At 38.2% G+C, this 22,126-nt stretch overlaps 1 long non-coding RNA gene across 3 annotated transcripts in view; it reads left to right on the top strand.

The window, feature by feature from the left end:
• LOC121141919 overlaps positions 1-22,126 on the top strand; it is a 46,781-nt gene that overhangs the window by 14,354 nt on the left and 10,301 nt on the right. Inside the window, exons 3-4 of one of the 3 annotated variants that reach the window (XR_005878881.1) lie at positions 10,931-11,032; positions 19,912-19,952. The exons of 1 other annotated variant lie outside the window; for it this stretch is intronic. This is a non-coding gene — a long non-coding RNA (uncharacterized LOC121141919). The remainder of the gene's footprint in view (positions 1-10,930; positions 11,033-19,911; positions 19,953-22,126) is intronic. One more of the 3 variants, XR_005878880.1, reaches the window with a different exon arrangement.

Raw genomic sequence — 22,126 nt, 5'->3', positions numbered from 1 at the left:
AGTCTGAATGAACGCTTGGATTTCATCCAGAAAGTACAATGGAAGCAAGGAAGGACTTTTCAACTGAGGTGTTGTATCATCACATCGGGATTGTAGAATTTCTACCAAATAGTCTTGGAAATTGACTAGAAAGAAAAGCATGAAATTGTAAGGATTGTTTGTGATGCTATTGTTATTGATTTTTTACATATATACATACATATATATATATATGTAAACAGAAATAGAGAGGGTGAAGGGAAAAGAATACATCTATTAAATATGTTTTATTGCTAATATTTGATGTAACTGAAAGACTGGCTGCATGTGAATTATGAGGGAAGAAAGTTGGTTCAGGATAGGTGATGGTATAGCATATGGTTTTAGAAAGACGATGAGTTTCTTTTTGAACAGGCTAGATTTTATATTCATGTGGGATGTATGGAAAAGTTGTGGTTGACATTTTTGTGACATATTAAAATAAGTTCCTGGGTGTTGGGAGGTGTTATTCTGTAAATATGTGTTTTACTGATGTAAATAAAGCGCTGTTGGCCAATAGGGAAACAAGATAGGTGGGACTAGATGTCTAGGAGGATTCTGGGGAATGTAGTGAAGGGAGTCATCACCATGTGATTCCCAGGAAGAGGGGATGAAAATCTGCATTCTCGGTAAGATAAGACCTTATAAAAATATATACTAGTAATTATGGGTCAATAATTAAGTCAGAGCTAGTTGATTAGAAACCAAAACAAACGGCCAACAGCTTCATAATTAATATAGTGTCCTGTGTGTTATTTGGGGGCTAAAGTGGCAACAGAACCCAGGCAGGATCCCACAACAATATGGCACCAACAACGTGGGTATTAAGAACTTCCACTTAAACCTTAACAAAAGCTTAAAAAGTCATTTTAAAATCAAAATTACAGAGGCAAACGTATCTTTTTGGTAGCAACATTTTTCTCAGGTGAACTCTATTTTGCTAGAGACAAGCAGAAACTCATGCGGCTCCTATAAGGGAGGTTTCCTAACTCAGCATAAATGGAAGAACCACATGGCTCTTTTAAGAGGCTCTGCTAACAACAGAAAAACATAAAGATTTACAGTAAAGTCAGATTCAGAAAAAGAAGAACCTCTAAAGGTCTACAGTGTGTTTAAAAATACACGTAGGCTTGAGAGAGAAAAAGAAACCAGATAGTGGTAAAAGAAATAGAGAAGGGGGACTGTGGGCACGCACACCTTTAATCCCAGCTCTCTCTCGGGAGGCAGAGAGGCGGTTGTGGGGGTGCACACCGGTAGAATTTGCTGCAGAGGCACAGGCAAGAGGATTTCCAGAGAGACCCTGTCTCAGAGAAAAACAAATGAATAAAAGTAAAAGATATAGAGTAATATAAACCTCATGAAGATGGAAAACACACAGATAATCTAGATACTGTATGTTATTGTGCCTTTCAGTTGTTCAATGGCTAAGGAAGGAACAACTGCTGAAATATACTTAAATATAAATGCCGCTAAATTAATCTAACTTATGTATTTTTAAAATGCTTTGACTACTAAAATTAACATAAGGACAGGTTACTTGGGAAAATAGATTTTATTTCTGTTTCCACAGAAAATGGAAAGCTGTGGATTCCTTCCAGGCTTCTGTGGTTTGATGAGCCAAGACCCCCAGAAACAGTGTCCCAGGCAATCCAGCATCTGAAACAGCTGGGACGATACAGCCATACAGACCACAAAAACAAGGACTTAGCCAGGTTTCTAAGTTTTGTCAGATCCCCATGTTATGGACAATGCCTGCTAGCAGCAGGAAGCAGTTTGGAATGAACAATGTACAAATTCCAAAATATTGTTTATAAATTTGTGTTTTAATTTAAATGGGGTTGCTTATCATTGGTTAACTATCACAACCAATCTCTTTTTAAAGGTAAAAAGGGATTATGGTATGGAAATGAATACTTTGTATTTGTGTGATTTTTCATTTATTGATACAAATTTAAGGTCAATTTTGTGATATGTATATTTCTTCTCTTGAGTATTGTGTTTATACTGATTTTTTAAAACCTTAATGCATAATTAAATAAGATTACAGATAGTTATAATAGTCAAACTTATAGTGAGGTTAGTTAGGTTTTCTAGATATAGAGATATATTTGAGATAGATAGACAGTCTTCAAACCTTTCAAAGACCTTCAGAATGGCATTTAAAATGGTTTATGGTTTTTCTTAATAATGAGCAATGTCTGCTCCTGGCACATCAATTATGTCTGAGAGGAAGATGGGCATCGAAAAAACTCATTATGGAGTTTGCTTCCAACGTGGCAAGATTAGCCACTTGGGCAAGAAACTGCTCTTGTCTAGACTGTTTGACTGTTGCTGTATAATCTGGACATGCAGGACCCACAGGAAAGTGACTGCTGAATTTGGACAGTCCTTCAGGGTTCCTGCTTCATGGAAGAGTCTGCCACACTTTCTGCAGGACTAGTTGGGACTAGAGGTCTAGGAGGATTCTGGAAAATGTAGTGACGAGAGTTGTCAAGATGTGATCCCTAGACGATAGAACGCAAATCTGGCATTCTTGGAAAGATAAGTCCTTATAAAAATATATATTGGTGATTATGAGTCAATGATTAAGTCAGAACTAGCTGATTAGAAATCATAACAAACAGCCAACAGTTTCATAATTAATATAGTGTCCCATGTGTTATTTGGGGGCTAAAATGGCAATGGAACCCAGGTAAGATCCCACAACAGCTGGGTTCTAATGCTTGGCTAAAAATTTAGAGTGAACATGACTAAGAGCCATAAATTCTCAACTTTGCTACATATACAAAAACTAAGATTTTAAAAATTCTACTGCCAAGACTATACTCTAGATCAACTTAAACAGATTTTGAAATTCCCTGGATGGTTCTGATGAACACATAAGAGTGAGATTACAATCTGGTGACACAGATATGTTTACTTTAACCTTTTTGTGTATAATGAAATAGTTTGAGGTGCTTTTGAAATCCGCAAGGCCCAGAACACATTCTGTATGATAAATTAAAGTACATGGACTATTTTGCATCAGGTCTATTGAGACATAATCAGCACACTAAGAGGATTATCATGTTAAGATTTTTTGATTGTGTGGCTGTGTGGTGATATGTATACAGGAGTAGAGGTATACATGGAAGTCAGAAAATGGTGTCTGCTCCTGTGGAGCTTGACTTAAAGGTGGTTGTCACTCACCAAACATAGGTGCTGGGAAATTACCTTTAGTCCTCACCGTGAGTAGTTTATGCCCAAATTTCCAGCCCAAATTCATCATTTTAGAAGTGAAAATTTCAGGGATGAAGTCACCACATACTGGCCTCTTTCTCTTATGACAGTGTTTCCAAACTTCATCTGTTTCTGGTGTCACCACATACCTGGCTTCTTTCTCTTATGACGGTGTTTCCAAACTTCATCTGTTTCTGGTGTCAGTAATAGACTCCTTCCCAACTTACGTCAGTTTCTGTTGCAAGATTTTTGCCCATTCATCAGTGGATGGAGTTGTGGGTTACTTCTTCATTTGGGCAGTGGTGAATAATGTTACTAAGAATCTTTGGGTCTTTGCTTTGTCATCAACTTTCTTCTTCAGTTGCCTTAGGTAATACCAAGTATTGGAATTGCTGACTCATTTTGTAACTCTGCTTTAACTACAGGAGCATCTGGGGAGGAACTGATGAACTAATTTTTCAACCATCTACACTATTTTACATTCCTACCACAGTACATCCAGGTTTCAGGTTTCCTTCCTGCTCATCACCTTTCCTTTTAATTTTAGCTGTCCCATTTGGTTGGGACTAACATTTTATGCCGTTTTTATTTGCATCTCTCTAATGTTTGGTGTTATTGGGTGGCTTTCATGTGCTATGGGATGATTTGTTTATCGTCTTAGAAGAGAAGTCTGTTCATTGAGTTTTTTCTCTTGATTTTAATAATGTGTATTTTTCCATTTCTGTGCAGTGTTTTGTTGGTATCTATTGGGTGTACTTGTATTTATTTACTGTTATCAAATGTTTCTGTTTTCTTGCTGATCTTTAACATTGATCTTTTCCTATACATTTTTTATGATAGTTAATTGTTCTAGTATTGAAGCAGTCTATTTCTCCTTAGGATGTACTGTTTTTCATGTCCTTCCCAATATGTTTACTTGACACATCTGTATCTGATTTCCAAGGGTGTTACATGTAGACAACATGTGGCTGAACCACATTTTGAAACTCCATTGCGTTCAGTTGTGATAGAGAGCCCAAACTGGACATTTCTTGTCATCAAATTAAGCTTCCAGGACTAGGATTGGGTTATATCTAATTGAGTAGTTGGACAAAGGAGTTCCATGGGAGTCCCCAAACAACTCAGGATGTTGCCAAGAAAAGTATATTGCTCTCCAGAAACTGATAGCAAGGCCCCAATTGCTCAAGAAAAACACCTACATGGCTCATTGAATATGGAGAAGCCGCGCTCATGCTTACATAGTCTTCACTCCTATGCTCTACTGGCTGTGGTAGATACAGGAAGGTGTTCCACATGCTACCAAAATGAAACATAAACACCAAGACAACCACAACCCTTTGATCGACCATGATGTCTTGCCTGCAGGCTGTGCTAGGGCAATGACAGCACAAAGCTCATGAGAGTAATCAACCAATAACTGATTTGACTTAAGGCCCACTCCATGAAATGTAATGCTTACCCATATCTGCTTGAGTTTCCAATTAGCATAAGAGACTCCAGGGATCTAATGTAAAACCAAAGACTATTCTTACAGATAGATTTTCTCAACTGAGGCTTCTTCCTCTCTGATGACTCTAGCTTGTGTCAAGTTGACATAAAACTAACTAGGACATTACCTATATTTCTGTAAGAAGTCCCATTGAAGATGTTGATTCTCAAAATTAGACTTTGGTAGCATTATTACTTTGGCCCATCATTGATTCCCTATCCAGGAAAGTAAAAGTTCATTCATGTCTCCTCAGTAAAAGTTACATAACATTCTCGTGAGGTTTGGTTTTTTTAATTGTTGCTTTGAGAATTGCAATTAACATACTAACTCCAAAAATATGGTTCATATTATAGCAAGTTAATTTAAGTATACATTATGTTTTTACTTCTACAGCCTGGATATCTTTCCCTTCCTACCTTTCTAATATTATTATCATACTGTTGCATTTTATTTTTCATACACCCATCCACAATAAGTATTATTTCATTAAACTGTCATACTATGTAATTGAAAAGTATAAATTCCCTATATTTATGGAACATATGATGCTGTGATCTATGTTTTTACTGCAGACTAGATATCATATTCATCAATTCATCAACATCTTTTTCTGAGAATGTTAGAATCTAGTCTTTTAATCATTTTAAAATATAAAATTCATTACAATTAATTTTCGTCAATATGCCACTCTACTTTTTTTGCCCTTGTCTGAGACTTTCTACCCTTGGAGCACATATTTCCTTTCCCTATCTGTTTGTTTGACTGTGTTCCCCAAAAGTTCAAGTTCTGTCAACTTGTTCCTCAGAGAGGCAGCGTTGATATGAAAAAACTTTTAGGTGGTTGGGCCTTGTGGAAGGTGCTGGTGTGATGGGGCAGCACACTGAGGACAAAATGACGCTGTTACTTGAAAGCAGATGGTTCTAAGCTGCTTTGTGGGTGATAGTTGTGACCTCGGATCTAGAGTATTGGACCTTTTGCTGGCCTGTATACATGGACACCACACATGCACACACGCGCACACACACACACACACACACACACACACACACAGTATAGACATGCATGCAGGCAAAACATCCATTCAAAGAGGTTTAAAAAATATAAAAGAAAACAATAATAATGAAATGAAGTAAGGACCAGAAAAACACATCAGTGGATTGAGGAATTTGCTATGTAAGCCTGGAGACTTTAATATTTAGAACCCACATAAAGCTGGAAAGAGAAAACCACCTCCACAAAGTTGTCTTCGGACCATTTCACCAGTGGTAGGATATGCTAGCTCACATCCACACACACTGACCATCTGTAAATTCTTTTAAAAGGAAGAGATAAAAGAGCTATACAATGGACATTTAAAAACACTAGGGGAAAACCTTGAGGAATCAAATATATGGAAAGATGTCCCATGATCATGAATTGAAATAATTAATATTATTATCCACACTTAATGGAACAATCCACTTTCTACCAACTAGTCAATGCAATATCTATCAAAATCCCAATGAAATTATTTTGAATAAATAAAAATATAATTAAAATTGTTTAGAAGTAGGAAGGCTACTGAATAGTCAAGGTGATCTTAAGCAAAGAGCACAAAACTGGAAATATCACTCCCTGTTATTTCAAAAGGAATTGTAGAGCTATTATAATCCAAACAGCTTGGCACTGGAATAAAACAGACATTTCAGGCATGGAACGGGATAGAAAACCCAAAAGTAAGCCTACATATTTATGGTAATTTGAGTTTTGGCAGATGTGCTGAGAGTGTATAACAGGGACATGATAATGTCTTTAATGTATATGTTGCATAGAATATGGGAATTCAGCACTTATCTCCCCATAGTTACTGGCTACATGGCTTTGTCTAACTTACATGAGCAGTCACACTTCTGCCATATGAGTAACACTTGTAATTCAAGCTTATCAGGAAGGTACCCTGAGTTGCTGTACAGGTTTTGCAGTGAAAACATCTCATTCTCCCTCTTGTACATTATTTGAAACTGGAAGTTAGCTTATTAATGTCTATTTTATCATATATAATTTTTAAGTGTGTAATCACTCCACTTTCTTCCACCTCTAAGTAGTGTGCCTGTGATATTTTGAGTTCAACCCTACTTTTCATATCCACTATAGGCTGAGGTATACTTAGAAATTGCGTGTGTTACAAGGATGTCTGCTCCACTATGTTCATAGCAGCATTATATGCAATAGCTAGATCCTGGAAGCAACCTAGATGCCCCACAACTGAAGAGTGGATAGAGACAATGTGGTACATTTACACAATGGAGTATTACTCAGCAGAAAAAAACAATGGAATATTGAAATTTGCAGGCAAATAGATAGCACTAGAAGCTACCATCTTGAGTGAGGTAACCCAGTCACAAAAAGACAAACATGGTATGTACTCACTCATATATGGATTTCAGGTATGGATCAGGGGAGTGTAAGCCTACAATCCCAGTGCCAGTGAGTCTGGGAAACAGGGAGGTTCCCAAAAGAGCTGCATGGCACCCCAGAGAAGTGGAATGAGGCAAGATCTCCTAAGCACATTGGGAACATCAGGGGAGGGGAGAGGGAACCAGGAAAAAGAGAGGGGGATAAGAGGAGGGGAGAAGAAGATATGGGGGAGCAGGAAGGTTGAGTCGAGGTAAGAACAGAGGAGAGCAGGATAAGAGATACCATAATAGATGGAGTCATTATAGGCTTAAGGAGAGAGCTGACACTGGTGAGATCTCCAGAGATCTACAAGGATAACACCAACTGGCAAGCTAAGCAATAGTGGAGAGACTACATTAATATCTCCTCTCTGATTATAAGGTTGATGACTACCTTATCCTAGAACTTTTATCCAGTGACTGATAGAAGCAGAGACAGATACCCACAACTAAACACTGAACTGAACTCCTGGAACCCAGTGACAGAGAAGGAGGAGTGATGAGCAAAGGGGTCAAGACCATGCTGGTGAAACCAACAAAGACAGCTGACTGAACAAGGGGGAGCTCTTGTACTCCGGACTGATGGCTGAGAGGCCAGCAGGGGACTGATCCAGATGTAGTGTCAGTGAGGAGGCCACAGAAATCACTGGGGCCTTGAGGAGCAGATCAGTGTTTACCATTGCATATGAACTTTGGGAGCCCAATTTAAATAGAGGGATGCTTTGTCAGCCTGGACACATGGGGAAGGGCCTATGTCTGCCCTGGATGAAATGACAGACTTTGGAAATTCCCCCAAGGATGGCTTCACCCTCCCTGGGGAATGACATGGGGATTAGGTAGGAGGCTGGGGAAGGCTGGTATAGGGACAAGGCAGGAGGGCTGGGAGAGGGAGCTGGGATTGGCATGTGAAGCATTCATGTTTCTATTTAAATAAAACCATATATTGAGGGGAAGAAAAAATTGCCTGTGTTAAGCCACTCTATATATGATAGTTTTGATAAGAAAAGGAATTTAGAATCTCGAGGCAGCAACACACGAGTACACTTCAGAGCACATCTCCACCTAACTGGAGAGGCCTTTCAAACAGACGAGCTTATTTCCATGGCATATGAGAGGATACTCATAAAGACTAAACCCTTTCGAGCCGACACTGCGAAGAGGCCCATCTGGCATGTGTCAGGTGGTAAAGAATGGGCTGTGTTTCCAGGACTCCTGCACAGAGTGTTGTTCCTCAGCTCTCTGGGAATGTTTACAGCGGCTAGTGTAGGGCAGATGGGAAGACTGGGATAGTAAGCTCCGAAAGGAAGAAGGCTAAGCCTGAATCCCTGGCGTGGTCAATGGACAAGTAAAGCAGAATCGCCACAGGGTACAGATGGGTGGAAAACAGAGCATAAGGGACCAGTGTTAGATGATCAAAGGGAAGCGCAAAGGAGCAGTGGAGGCGATGAACTCTGACCTGGCCCAGACAGGAAGAACAGGACAGAGAGCATTCACCTTCCCAGAGCTGGAGTTCTTTTTCCCGTAAGGATAACACACTGCTTTAGGTTGTTTTCTCTTATTCGTTTTCTTTTTCTTTCTTCTTCTTTTTTTTGTGTATTTTAAATTCACTGATGTGTTTTGGCAGAGTACACAGTGTGTGATTTAACCCCTTATCTCATGTCAGCCAGGAATTACAAACGCTTTCTTATTTTCCACTCATGGGCTAGTGCTTTAAATGTTCAGGAAAGAGAATGCTATTGACGTTATTTGAGTGTGTGTCTTGCTATCTAGCCGAAACCAGTCTTGAATCCATGGCGTAGTAAGTTGACTTCAAACCTGCCATCCTCCTGCCTCAGCCTCTCCATCTCGGAATACACAAATGCATCAGTGGATCTACCTCTCATTCAGTTTTACCTTGGAATGCTTCATTTAATCATTTATTGAGGTATGCTCTTGCTATGAAGCCAGCACTAACCTTAGTTTCTCTGTCCCCTTGTCTCAGCCTCTATAGTGCTGAGACTGCAGCCATGTGCCACCACACTCAGCTGTTGTCACTTAAAATGAAATGATTGGGAAATAAAACTGAGAAACAGCTCTTCATTCCTTGTACCTCCATTAACGTCTACTTCCCAAGCAGTCTTTGGCCTGGTATCCCAGTTGTTACCCCCATTTTGATTTCAAAAATATACCTATTATTCACTTTCCTTCTCTGACATGTTCCTATCAAGTGGCCTGTATCGTGTAATTTTAAATTAGAGATGGTCATTCTGTGTTCTTTTGGAATATTCTAATTTCACTCTACTTCTTGAGTGAACTGTTGGACACATGCTTGAATTCCCTGTCTATATTGGCAGCTGTATGGAAGACTCTCCATTCTCCCGTAGCTGACTTGTTCACGTATACTATTTGGCAAGAGATGGGAGCTGGCCTGCCACTGGATGGCCCCTCCTCTATGTGTCTACGATGACTTTGGCTGCTGCTGCTGATCAGTTGGGAATTCGCAGGCAGCCAGGCAGTGCTACTGTCCTGGAGATCTTCCTTCGCAACCTGCAAATGACACTGACACCATGGAAGGTTTCTTCACAGACAGACGTTTTCAATTAACCAAATTACCCTAACAGGGCGTAGCTGAGGAAGATTTAAGGCAGCTCTGGTTGCTATGCCAGCCAAGGAGCCTGCTTTGCCAATTGAAAGGCAAGCACATGGTTCCCTGCCAGCTTGCAGGGAGATGGTTCTTGCAGTGATAGCAGATCTACCATGCAGGTTTGATTTAAGGCCTTTTATTACCATACCTTCGTAATTACCATCAGGCAATGATGAGTCCTAGGGAAAGTGTGGATCTTACATTTGAGACTCCAGAAGCCTAATCGAAATGTACCACATAAAATGAAATCTTGGTAGCTTCTTTTCAACTAATGAGTTTTGATTTGAAAAAAATTAAACATAACCTTTTGCCAATAATTGTGTTTCAGTTTCCCTGTCTTATAAAAATGTTGTTTCACAAGGCCCTGACAGGGATTCTTCAAGACACCTCACAGAAAGCTTTTCTTTTCTTTAAGTTTATTGGCATAAATCTACATTTCATAGAAAGCTGTGGAAGATTTATAATAGTAAATAGAATGGGTAGCACACTCAATGATTCTAAAAGTGAAGCATATGATTTTTTTATTCTGTTACTGAACATCATTGATGTTCAGACTACAGACTGTGGTGTGTGTGTGTGTGTGTGTGTGTGTGTGTGTGTGTGTGCATGTGTGAAGTCAAAGGGTATAGTCACAATCCTCTCACCCCCCTTATCTTTGATAAGGTATTTCAGTAGGACCTGGAGTTAGTTCAGTAGGCAAGCTGTATGCCAGTGAGTTTGTAAGCCAACGTATGACTCCCTAGCCTGATTTCCTATCTCTCCAGGACTGAAATCATAGCCAACATGCCTGGCCTTTTACGCTTGCGTTCAGTGAGTATAATTCAGGTTTTGCTTTTGTGGCAAGCACATTATCATGTAGTCTATCTCGCTATTGTGATTTGTCTTTTGGTCTCACATTAGGAACTATTTCTTTTTGAGAAACACTTTACAGAAGATTATGAGACTGGAAGATGTTGTTATTTTGATGACGTCTAACTTCAAAGAGAAGTTTGCTAAATGTCTAACTTGGCACAACATTTTGTCTTGTATATGATTAAACTGCATAATATGAAGTTACTTGAGCTTGATGCCATATCTCCATGCAAATTTGAGTTCTTCTTCCTTGTGAATAGACATGCCCATAGACAGACTGCTTCATTCTTCTAGGCTTGAATCTCTCCTATGAAGTAGTGACATCAAAATAGACTACATTGACTGTGTTTCAGACATCTGTCATTCCTACATGGGTGCAACTCTCCTCCTGATGAGGTAACCAATCCCATGCAAAGTGTACTCTGTATATGCTATCATAAAATAACTGTTAGTATCTGGAAATTCTTTTCTCCCAGGACTTTACCTATGGTGTTATTACAAATAATGGAAATTTTGTAAATTGGAAGTAAAATGATAAAATATGCATGTCGTTCTCATGTTTATATTCACAGGGTTAGAGTGGAAATGGTGCTTTTTGGCTTGGGTACCATTATAACTGCAGAGACTATTATGTCTAGGGGTTCACTTAGCACATACATATTCATATTTTACATCATTGTGTTGTATACTGAATTCTGACTTCTCCACAGGTAGGACAATGTGGGTCTGGAATTGATATTATCTGACTCTAAATATCAAAACACCCCCAGTTCTCAGTATTTGACAGCTAATCACGTAGTAAACTTTAGTTCATTTTTAAAATATAAAATAAGCTTATTAAAATACTGACACTCGTACAAGATCTTTTAATTACTGAGCAAAACAAAATAAACAAGGCTACATCCACCAGAAAACGTACATAAATCTGGGTTCCTATATTAACAGTTAATATTCAAAATGAGGAAGTAATTTCTCTCACTAAACTTCCTTGGTGTGAAAGTGATGGTTCAGTCTTTCATAAATGTTTAATGAGTTGTTATTTCCTACCATTTAGAGTGGGAGATTGAAACATGTGTATGCTTGTCTGCTGTGCAGAGAAATAAGAGCATGAGGGTGCCTGTCACTGTGAGTGTACCTTGGAAAAAGTCAGGGCAGGAGAATTTCTAAATTTAGAGAGAGAAGAAAGATGCTAAATAGTATTCTTAGGACAATAAACTCAAAATCTCCGGATGTAAATACCTCTTCATTCTTAATTCTTACAGGTATTGTTATTAGTGATAGTGACACCATGTAAATAATGAACTTGGCAGAGGAAAATTCTCCCTAGGTGTCTTCTTTGTTCAAGATCAATATAAACATCATGTAGACATTAACATGACTTTCATTTCTGAATAAGGACTTAAGTAAGCAACAAAATTACACCTCTAACCAAACCTCTCCCATTCTAACAACCATGCCCTTTCCTTATGTAATGCTGACTTTAGGCTAAGGAAAAGCTGTTTTAACTTTTGCTGTCCATAATTTAGGTAGCTCTTTGCATAGTGACACTGGCACTGTATCACATAGGAGCTTCCAATAACTGCCAGTCACATGGTGACAATTATGCTTGATTAAGCAGATCCAGTAAGTACTTGATCGACTTTTTCCCATAAATGCTGACATTCTGAAGCCAAAGGGAAAAGAACACTTGCCATTATCCTGTGCACTCTGGCCATCTCTCCTTGTCCCTCTGGATAATACTAGGCTCTGGGTTTCTTAAGATCAGTGTCCCCAGATACTTAGAGTCAGCCAGACCCCAGAGTTTCTTTTTTATCAAATATTTCCAAAGGTAATTTAAATTTTTTGCAATCTGTGACTCTTAGAAACAGAAGAGTGATGATTTATAAGATTTGAAGGGATCTTTGGCTATATATCATGTCTGTTATTGGTCATTCCAACATTAATAACTGATGTTGAAGTTTTCACAATGTTGCAGAATCCTCTAGAGTTACATCCAAAATAAATGTATACATTTAAAAGTGATTGTGATTGATTTCATTATGAAAATATAAATCTTGGATATTGGCTAGCACATTGTTTAATCATCCACCGAAAAGGAAACTTTAGCATTTTCTGGAAAGATAACCCAAGCTGTATAGATGTCAGGGTTTGTCAACAATCTTGATACTCCTGGGTACTATATCGTCTTTCCTCATGCTCTCATAACACCTAACGTGGAGAATCTGTATAACATAAGTAGTTGAAGAAATTAGTTTAATTTCAGATGACACTATGACCTGCACCCATATCATTCATGAATGACTCTCCTCAGAAAATGACTCACAGCTTCAGGTTCCTTCCTTAGCAAACTCCATGGTTCTTGTCTAGCCATACAGCTGAAGGGGTGAAAAGAGTCCATGTAAGAGTAAGGAAACTAAGAGCTGAGGAGATGAGTCTCAAAAGAGATTTTATGGTCCAGTCACAGCCTTTGGCTAGAACTCATCACATGGACTCCAGTGAATAGAAGAGAGATGAGGTATGCCCAGGAGCCCAATAAACACACTTTGGTGAACACAGATCATTTTTATGCCTCATAACTTACATGAGTGAGACTCTCTAGAACATGAAAAGCAAAATCAAGCAAGTGTGAAAAACTTTGATCGTAACTATTTTAATGGGAACCAAACAATGCGTTTATAGTTAATATAAGCCTGTATACAGGATACACGAGCCTAACCTCTTAGGCATGCTATTTCTGTTATTCCCATGTATAGGGGGTGCTTCTTGAGAAAAATGAAATTGGTATTGCTAAGGAATTCTTCAAAACACAATGTATTTTATGTCTTATAACTCATTTTATTGACTCAAATGCTCTTACACTAGTGTCTCAGTAATAAGTGGAGGAATAAATACTCAGATACATACTGCGTGAATCCAGTCTTCATAGTTTAGTAGAGAGCTTTGTGTGTGGACATATGTACTCACAAGCATGTGTGTATTTGCCCATGTGGAAATATGTATTTTCAGGGCAAACTTTATTAGGAGCAATTTGTTTTAATTGCTTTTCAATGGGCTTCATTCCATTGTTTATTGTTAGCTACTCATGTGTAGACTTGGTTGATATCAGTAGCACAAACATTTGTTTCAGATAAAGAGTGTTTCAGTTGGATAGATTTTAATTAAGCCACCTTTATTGTACAAGTGGTTGCTTTTGAAACTATGAGAAAAATACTTTAATTCTTTACTTCTCATATCCAGAATTGGAAGTTGTTCAACATTATCTACTTTGACCTTGAATAAGAGTCTGTCTGTGAGTTTCCAAAATATTTTCACATAAAAGTAAGGAGGAAGAAATATTTTCAATGTAATATGTTAGAATTTTCTGTTACTGCCAATGTCTGTGCATCAGTGTGTGTGCGTGTGTGCGTGTGTGTGTGTGTGTGTAGCAGAGGTCCACGTCTGGTAATTTTTTTGTTTCTCCTTAGTAGGAGTCACAGACGTGGGCCATGCTGGGTTTTTATGTAGGTTATGGATATCTGAATTCAGGTATTCATGCTGGCTCTGTTATCTCTCCAATAACCTTCCTCTGCCTCTTAAAAATAACATTTATGGTTGTATTTAGGGATCCTCACAATCCAGTCTGATATTCTTTTCTCAAGATACTTAATTACATCTACAGAGACCCTTTACTCAATTAAAGTAGCATATGTACGACTCTTTGATTTAGTGTCCACTATCTTTGGAGCAATATTTCAGCTTAATAGATTTGCTCTATCCACTCTTCATTATTGAGCAAGCAGGGGATACTAGATGATATACAATAGTACATTTTTTTCTCATGGTCATTTACACCGGATAATTTGTGCTAGAGAATTATACACTTAGCAACACCATGAAGGAAATTCTGCTTAAATAGTTGGCTTTGGTGTCAATCATCACTTTAGAACACTGACCTACAAAATATTAATTGTCTAGCCCAAAGCAAGGTTATGATTTAGTTGATTCTGCCATCTTAAGAATTTATTTTTGTCGCCCAGAGGCCCTCCCTTTGCAATTGTATTTACTTGTTACTCATATGGGATACAAATACCTCCTGGTGGATTCACTTTGGTGTATTTCATCTCCAAGTATACCAAGATGAGGGGGAAATGACTAACTACTCTATGGTAAGCTCTGTATGAATCAAAGACAAAGTTCTAGAATAACTTCAGTAAGCATCATTAGGAAAAACAATGATTTTTTCTATATATATATATATTCAGAAAGGGATTTTTTAGAATGACTTATAGGTTATGGTCCAACAAATCCTATAATGGCTGGCAATGAATATAAAGTTCAGAAATTTAGTAGTTGCTCAGTTCATGAGGCTGGATGTCTCAGCTGATCTGCAGTATTTTCTGGAATCCCAAAGAGGTCTATACAAAGACATGGAAGAAGAAAACACAATTCTTAATAAACAGAAAGAACATGTTTTCACCCTTACCTAGAAAGGAACAACTAAACTGCTAGTAACATTACTACCAATAAAAAAGGTATCTTCAACTTCATTTTATGATATTTTATATCTAATTGCTGAGTAAAACTATTCTAGCCATGAAAAAGAGTAGCTGTTTGGTTAGGTGTATTTTTAATCAATCTCTTGTTATGTGACCGATATTGTGTACAACATCCTGTCTAATATGGCTTCTATCTTTGCCCTTATGTTCATGATCCTCTATGCAATTTGTAAGTTACTCAAAATAGCAAAAATCTATGCATAAAATTTTAAAACAACCAAAGTCACACAAAAGGACAGACAGGTCAGTCAGGAGAGGGTAGAGTAAAGGAAAACAAGAATACTCAACATCGTGTAAATGTCCTCCAGCTCTTTCCATGTTCTGAGAGCTAATGTACTGTAACAACTCATCAGTCATTCTAATAGTCTTTTAACTTCTGTCAGAAAACCTACTAAATACTAACATTTTAAATGCTTACTATTCAAAACTGTATTTTCATTAATCATGCAAATTATCTGGGCATCCATATTTTGAAATAAATTCCTTAAAAATTTAAAGTCCTAAGGTTTTGTATGTAAGAGACCAATGTTAGCAAATGATACTGTATAAAAATATAACTTTAAATTAACACATTTAAGATAAAAAGTTGCTAATATAATCATAGCGTGCATCTGATATCAATTTTATACTTACTAAAACTGCTATGAATGTCAGATATTCCTGATTCAGGAGTAATCATCTCAAGTATGCACTTGCATTATTCTGGTTCAGTGCATAGTTGATGGGTGAATATTAATGTTGGTAGATGTCTATTCTTCTAATAGAAATGACCCCATATTTCATATAAAGGAACCGTGGGTGTGATTATTACCAAGAGGGTGTTTCTTCTAGATTGGCATGAGCAGCATTGTGATTGGATCTTATATCCTGCCAGTTGCCCCAATTTCAGGAACTTGCAGGGTTTTGCAAAAAGAATTATCTATGTGGCCCACGAAACAACTAGGGTGTTGAAAATGTACAGGACACATGCTTTGGTGGTATGTGTGGGAAAGCTTTATCTTTCTCCTTTTTGTTCCTGGAGTTACTTGCCTGTTAACATAGAGATGGAGGCTGGGAATGTAGTAGAAGCAAATGACCCGAGACCATTTAAGTGTGGTGATAGTAGGGGCACATAGCATTGCTCACTGGATTCATGAGTGACCCAAGTGACTGACAGTCACGAGGGATAAAGGACGAATGTACCCCTATAACTCCCTACAGAAAACAGATGGCACAATCAAATCAGGATCATTTAAGGGGTCTCGTTTATAAGGAAAGTGGCATGAGCAGATTTGAGAGGAGGAGAACGGAAAGAGAAAAAGAAGAAAAAAAAAACAAACAACAAAAAACAAAAGGCTAGCAGAAAGTGAGTGAAGTGTGGGAAAGGAGATATTATTAGAATCTAAAAAGAATCCTATGTACAGATACCTAGAAAAAGCGGAGGAATGGCTTTTTATTAGGGAGGAGAGCTAGCACAAGGTAATTTTATGGATAGAATAGATTTTATGGGTTCCAAACTCCCCTCTGTCCCACCAGTCTCCTGGTGGAGCTGCCTATTTTCTGAGCCCAAGAGGTAACTCTAGTACACAGACCCAGGATGGAGGCCACAAAGATGAGCTCTGAGTGGTTAATGGAGCTTCTTCACATGGGGCTCTCCACGCCAGGAAACCTGCCGATGCTTAATATGCTAGAACATATTTCATTAAGTTCTCTGGTATCCATACTGAGGTTCAGAGTCCTGGACGAAGCGACGTAAACAGAGGTAGTCGGAAGCGTCTGCTTGGCATGTGTGTCCCTTCCTTGGCCATGGCACTGAAGCTCACAGCTACTGTTTGAATGGTTTTATTTCCATCTTTTGTTTAAACCACAGCCTACCCCAGGGTTTCCTTTTATCTTAACAAACTTTCAAGCAGCGTTCCTGCTTCCTGGGTACAGTTAATGAACTTCCTTCATCTCCAGTTAATCATACACAATTAAAAACATAAACAAACATGATGCAGACAGTTCATTATTATTTTCTATCAGTTTTATTTTTTATTTTTTGGTGGGACATAATAGTGTGATTGGAAATGTTTGTAGCTTTTATTACTAAAGTAGCCCTTAAGATCTCACTCTGGTGTGTGGTTTGCCTCCTAATTGTGGTCTCTAGTAAAGTATGTAAATATTATTTCCTGAATCTTGAATTCTAAGGTATAATAAAAATTCAAAGGGGGATATGTTTGCTTGTGTAGAGGGAAGCAGATTTTTCCCCAGTGAATTTTTAGTGACTGATTCAGGAAGAAATGAGTAAAGGTTTGAAGAATAAACAGTTGCAGAAAAACAAGTTACTGCCATAAGTCCATGTAGCCTCCGGGTATGAGCTCTTATGCATCTCCTTTTGTTGAGTTCTCTGTATTTTTATGAATATGCATATAGGGGAAAACCTTCCATCTGCTTTATTTTAGCTGATTCTAGCACATTTTGAGTTGTGCAACATTATTGAGCTTCAGAGAAAGATGATCATTTACATTGCATATGGATATAAAAGAGAGAACGAGTTGATGAATTGCAAACAAGTGTAATTTATATGGACAAAGTATGCCAAAATTGCATTTTGCCCTATTTTCCTCTGCAAATGGCACGGGTTCCTGCCCATTTCATTGGTCTGGTGCCCAAGAACTGAAAGAGAAAATGATCCTCTTAGCCTATGCATCACAATTCCTCTCCTCCCCTATGGGGAAACAGTTTTCTTCACTTAGGCTCACTTAGGATCCCAGGAGATCAAAAGCATCACTGAATATACTAAAGCCATTTTTTTTCATTTTCTCTTATGGTTTATAAGTTTGTGAAATGCAACACCAAACAAAACTAAGTGCTGGAAATGGAGATGTGAGGGGTTTTCATGACGCAGATGTAGAAGAGGCATAATAGATAGCATATTTGCATTCCTTGTAACCTGTTAGCACTTTGATTTCCTGTGACAATCTTCTACCTAAATGTGTGTATATATGTATATATAATGTGTGTATATAACCTTTGTATGTATGTAAATACCTACATCTAGGGTGCCTTCTAAGGGCTTCTCTGTTGCCTGTAGACCAGTCAGCTGAGAAACCAATACTCATGGCAATAACAATCCCAAATTTCATTAAAGTATGCAATCATTTATATATTTAATATTTCAGTATTAAAAATAATTGCTCTCGTGTCATGTGTTGAGAGTACAGAGCTACTCTATACTCTATACTCTCAGCACATCAAAAAATGATGTGCTATGTAAAAACTCATTGATCTACCCTCTGTGCAGCCAGCTGACTCTCCCTCATTGCTTCTGACCAGCACAGTTGTTCTGTAGATCTCAGGCTATTTATGTTTGAAGATTTTCAAAACACTCTTAGTCCATACCTGTATGATCGCAGGATGAGTACTGCTTCCATCCAATAGCCAGAGCTGGGTAGGGAAAAATTAAGTTGTGGGTCTAAAAGTCATAGTGGCTTTTATACAAACACTACATGCACTGGATTGAGTGACTCATATAAATATACTGTAATTTATATAATTTTTATGTTAAAAAGATCATTTTTGATGAGAAATGCCTGAGTGGAGTCCATAGTTCTCCAAAGCAGATAGTTCATCTCCAAAACCATTAGTCTACAGATCTACATCCAAGAGAGATCTCAGAGAACAGAGTTGGTAGATAGAGGCAGAACAGAATTGGGCTGACTTCTCTCTTATTCCCCCTGCTCAAACACCTTATCAAAGTTACAAACTGCTAGTGTTATTTAACCTCTATTTAGATTTTATTCACTTATCTCTGAACCTTCTCATAAATTTAGCAGGGTTTCTCACTTTACCAAGAGTGTTTGAAACCTGAGCGCTAATTATTTATGCAGTCCTTTGGTGGCAGTGTGGAGTAGGACTTGTGTGTAAGATGAGGGAGCATCTCAAACATTTCACCATAAGTTCTGAGAACTGAGACTTGAAGCGGAAATTTCTCAACATTAAATGTCATCAATTTTTGCCCCACTCAGGAAGTTGCAAGACAGGTGGCTCTAACCTCAGTGAAATGGAACTTGTCTGAAACCTAATAATCAGCTACAAAAAAGTCACTAGTAACATATTTGCAATTGAAGATAATATTCATACTTATCAGTTAACCAATAAATGGAAAACCAGAAGTAAAATGTTCTGAATTTTGTATTTAGCAAGTAAATAAATAAATAAGACATAAAAACTGAACTGGATTTAATGGGTAGCTGTAATTCTAGCTACTCAGGAGGCTGTGGCAAGAGAATTAAATATTAAAGCCACCCTGGACGATCCAGTGTGCCTTATCTAATAGATGAATAAATACATAAATTAATAAATAATGAAGGATAGATGCAGGTAGTTAGTTCTTGCTTTACATGTTCATGACACAGATTAAATCCCATGTATTGGATATTGTTTTAATATTCGAAAATTTGGTGGAGCTAAAATTTCTCTGACCTTGTCGACTATCATAGCTAAATTTGCAATTATAGGAACACCTTGTGATGAGATAATCACCACATGCTAGGAAGGTTTTATAGCTATGTTAAACTATCTGAAAACAACTGGCTCCAACAGGTATATCCCACTGTCTTCCTAGAGCTCAATGTCTGGTCCAAAAGACTTATTGACCAGGTCTAAATAATGTATATGATTGGGCACCTTGCCAGGTTTAAACCTACAGATCCAATGAGACTATCCTGTAAATACTAGCTCCTTGGTTGTCTAACGTCTCCTCTTCTGCTTTTAAAGGACTCAGACTCAAACTCTCTCCTAGAAGAAAACAGCACAAGGTACAGTTCCCTTAGCTCACTGACTTTTGGCAAAGCTCTTACTTTCCTGCTTCTTTCTGTTTGGTGATCCGTATAGGATCAATGAGTGAGAATCTGCTTGCCCTCTGTTGATTTGACCTCTTTTGCTTGAATGCTTTAAGTCCAGGGACTTAGGAAGTAAAGGAATGCAGTAGCATCTTGGATAGGGCATATTTCTGTAGACATGTCCTTATCATTGCGGTCTCTATGTCCAGCCCTTTCTGCTGGCCACATAAGCGGCATGTTTTTCTATTTCTCAGTCTTCTTCCTTTAGGAAGAGCCCAGGCTTTCTTTGCTATTGTCTCCTTAAAGCTTCTTTTCAAAAGGATGTCCCCAAATCCTCAACTGGTATGAAAAATTTCAAGAGTGAGAAATTGTGAGTTTAACTCAGTAGGAGATTAGCATTGTTTTATTATTTGTTGGTTCTACAGTTACTTCCCAACCTAGAATTTCCTGGCACTACAATAAAAAATGTGACACTCTCTTGAACAAACTTAGAGTAGGGTTACATGGTTTAAAAGAAAAGCTGAGGCCAATATAACTGTGCTGTGTCCAAAAAGAGTTTCTAGACTAATCTACTAAGAGCAGTAACCACAGTCAGGAAAAGGCATACTTTGCTGAGGAGGAACTAGCGTTAACCCTGTTCGTCTTACCTGACATAGCACTGCTGGTGATATTAGGTCTTTTAAAGAGACTGGAGCTACTGTGTTGTCCTCAGCATTCACAATAACATTGCATGGGTTTTCTTTATTACCTTTTATTTCATTTTTTAAAGATTTACTTTTATTATTTTAATTACATGTTTGTACATGTCTGGGTTGAGAAATCTTCATAGAAATGAAGTTACAGGCAGGGGTAAGAGGACGTGGAGCCCCCTGGATCTTGAGTCTCCAGTACTGTTGGTTCCGACCAGTGCTAGGATTAACTCAGGTTCTCTGAAACAGCAGTCACTGCTCTAAAGACCCAAGCCTCTTATTTAAGATTTTAATTGTGTGTGTGTGTGTGTGTGTGTGTGTGTGTAAAACTTTATGACCACATGTGTGTGGGAGTGTTCATGGATGCCAGAAGAGACTCTGGTCCCTAGGAGCTGGGGTTACAAATGTTTGTGAGCCACCCATTTGGCTGTTGGGTCCAATCTCTAGATCTCATGATTGAGGAGCAAGTACTTTTAAACATTGAATCATCTTTCCAACTCCACATTTTCTTTAAAACTTTTTTATACACCTATAACTGGGCGGTGGTGGCTCATGCCTTTATTCCCAGCACTCAGGAGGCAGAGGGCCGATTTCTGTAAGTTCAAGGCCAATCTGGTCTACAGAGAGAATTCCAGGACAGGATCCAAAGCTACAGAGAAGTCCTGTCTTGAAAAACAAAAACAAAACAAACAAACAAAAAAAGAAACTTTTAGATAATTTGAAGGTGTTTAATTGTAGGTTGGTAACAGTGACTTATTGGAAATAATCACCATGAGCAAAAAACTCTAGGAAATATTTTCTAAGTGTTCCTCCTGGGCTAGATTTTCCTGTTAAAGGCCTAAACAAATAAATTCTTTCATGAGGGGATCACATTCTTGTGTAAAGACAGCTATCGTGTGAATAAACAGAGGATTTCTGTAACCAACTATGTATAAGTGGGCCTTGAAAACACAAAGAAGAAAGCACAGAATGGGTTTTTTGTGGTAGTTTGATGATAAAATAAAGGGATGATTCTGATGAAATAATGTGGTGATATATATGATTTATTAAAGCCACTGGAGATAAAAATGTAAAGCTAGCCACAGCCATAGAGCCAAACAGTGGTGATACACACCTTTAATCCCAGGACTCCGGAGGTGGAGACAGGAGTCATATGGCTAGAATATAAGGTGGGAGGAGACAGAAACTGAGAGATTGCAGTCTGAGGCTTAGTGGAGAGCAGTGCAGTCTGCATTGTAGTCTGAGAATTCCTGAAGGCAGGATCGCCATTTCAGCCTTAGTAAGAGCTAGTGGCTGGCTGCTTTTCTTTTCTGATCTTCAGCATGAAGCTTGAACCCCAACATCTCTGTCTCTGGGTTTATATTCGTGTTACAAATATCAGGCTAGGCACTGAAAAAAAGACCTGACACAAGAGAGTCACAGAGGAAATAGTGGATTTGGAAGTCTGGGGGTAGATTGTGC

This window comes from Mesocricetus auratus, unplaced genomic scaffold, assembly GCF_017639785.1.
Source record: "Mesocricetus auratus isolate SY011 unplaced genomic scaffold, BCM_Maur_2.0 Super-Scaffold_100008, whole genome shotgun sequence".
Classification (NCBI taxonomy): Eukaryota; Metazoa; Chordata; class Mammalia; order Rodentia; family Cricetidae; genus Mesocricetus; species Mesocricetus auratus.
The sequence above is the reverse complement of the archived record's forward strand: the minus strand, read 5'-3'. Positions and strand labels throughout refer to the sequence as shown.